Source organism: Wolffia australiana, chromosome 9 (genome assembly GCF_029677425.1).
Source record: "Wolffia australiana isolate 7733 chromosome 9, ASM2967742v1".
NCBI classification, from domain to species: Eukaryota; Viridiplantae; Streptophyta; class Magnoliopsida; order Alismatales; family Araceae; genus Wolffia; species Wolffia australiana.
In genome coordinates this window covers 964,874-967,027 of record NC_135843.1, presented here as the reverse complement: position 1 = coordinate 967,027, position 2,154 = coordinate 964,874, and the positions used below count along the sequence as shown (strand labels likewise).

Sequence of the window (2,154 nt, the reverse complement as noted above, 5' to 3'; positions counted from 1 at the left end):
GACAACCGTCATAATGACAACGGGCGTCGTGGCTAGTACGGAAGGCGATGGTGCATTGACTCCTCACCGCCTCAACGACCCTATAAATATGTGAACTCATTTCACACTTGAATTTTCAAGGGATCTTCTTCTAGTCCCGTTCCCTCTTCTTCTAACTTGATGCATCCTTCTGACCCCTCCATCTACGATCTCCTACCTCCATTATTCATTAATAATGCTCTGGCATCTCATAAATTTTAATCTATCAACTCACTTCTTCCGTTCGCCGGAATGTAACGCCAACTCGGATATCGCCATAGTACCTGCCGTCAGCTAGAACAACGTTGTACCATTGCACAGGCATCTCTGCAATCCCGAACTCTGATCCAAAATCCATCAAATCCCCAGCATATATCCTGTTTCAAAGAACAAAACGATTAATAAGTTATGTGCTTCGCCCAGAAAGAATCCCCAACATAAATCATATTTCAAAGAACAAAACGATTAGTAGGATATCTGCTCGACCTAGAAAAAATCCCTCACATAAATCCTATTTCGTAGAACAAAACGATTCATAAGATATATGCTCGAACCATAGAAACCCCCACGTATGTCCTATTTCAAGGAACAAAACGATTAATAAGTTATATGCTTGGCCCAGATAAAATCCCCCACATAAATCCTATTTCAGAGAACAAAACGATTGATTAAGATATATGTTCGGCTAATAACACATCCCCACAGAAAATCTATTTCAAAGAACAAAACGATTAACAAGATTTGTGATAAAATCATACGTTGCTGCGCCTGCAAAGTCAGCCTCAGTGAACCTGTTATCGTCCATGATCTTCATGACCAATTTGTTATTGTGATCAGACGCGGTGTACTCCGCAGGAAACGTAAACCTCTCGTTCCACTTCGGTTTCTTCCCACCTTCTGCAAGATCGATACTGAATTATAATATTTTATAATGCACAGTAAATTTCATAACATATTAATACATCAAGAAATAGTAATACTGAATTATAACCCTATACACTCCACCGAAAATTTCATAACTTAGCAGCACATCGAGAAGAATTAGGTCTGAATTATAATCTTACGTAATCCACCACAAATTTCTTAACATAGTAATACACGGAGAAAGATTAGTATTGAATTAGAATCATATATAATCCACCGAAAATTTCATAACTTGGCGATACATCGAGAGCGATTAGCACTGAATTATAATATTATATTTATAAGGTGAAGCAGCTAACATGTTTTTGGGCATGCTTACTTTTAGGGGTCTCATGGATTGACCGAAAAAAAATGATTTGGTGTGGAGCATTAATACATCCAATGATTACAATTGGATTAAATTACGGATCCAAATATAACAGGATTTTATTAAACTATAACTTAAATTGTGTACACAAATTTGATCAGCTAGTAACATATCCAGAGAGAATATTGATATACCAGTTGAAGCAGATAACATATATCATTGGACGTGCGTAATTTTTGGGGTTCAGATAGATTGACCGAGAAAACTCGATCTCGTGACTAAGAAAATATAAAGTTTGCGCTTGAAATAACACTTTTACATTTTTCTTGCATTGACTTTGGATTGCTTACTTCGGAGGGGATTGAGAGAACCAGATTTACCTCTAAGGATGCGGCTCTTGCGTTGCTGCATTTTGTATTGCAGTATAACAAATGTGTCCATCTTGGCTGAGAAATATTGGGTCATGGTCAGATAAACAGAAGGAAAACATTGATGGATTCTGTAATATTTTTTCAACGACAGTTCAAGGTTCAAACAGTGCAAATTTCAGACCATAGCCATCCGTTACACTTACAAAATTCCATGAAACATGAAATACAAATTTACACCACGTATTTCTCCTCTCCTTCTTTTTATTATCTACACTCTATAATCTTCTCCGATTCTGTCAAATATCGAGACTTAACAATGGAATCATATTACGAGGAGGTAGACTCACAGAGAATGTTGATAGCGGAGTTGAAAAACTCGGCAGCAGTCAGCTCCAAGGTTACCGTCCACTGCCTGTCGACAGTCAACCACACGCCAGCGACATAGGATTTAAATAAGATTAGATAGTAAGAAACCGGAATTATATAAATACCCGATATGGGATTTTAGCAAGGATTCAATATAGAAAATCTAGC

General features: G+C 37.3%; 1 pseudogene; it reads right to left on the bottom strand.

Annotated features, from left to right (window-relative positions):
- Positions 1 to 244: 244 nt before the first annotated feature.
- On the bottom strand, positions 245 to 1,690 carry LOC144707855 (elicitor-responsive protein 1 pseudogene; annotated as a pseudogene).
- Between the last annotated feature and the right edge of the window lie 464 nt (positions 1,691 to 2,154).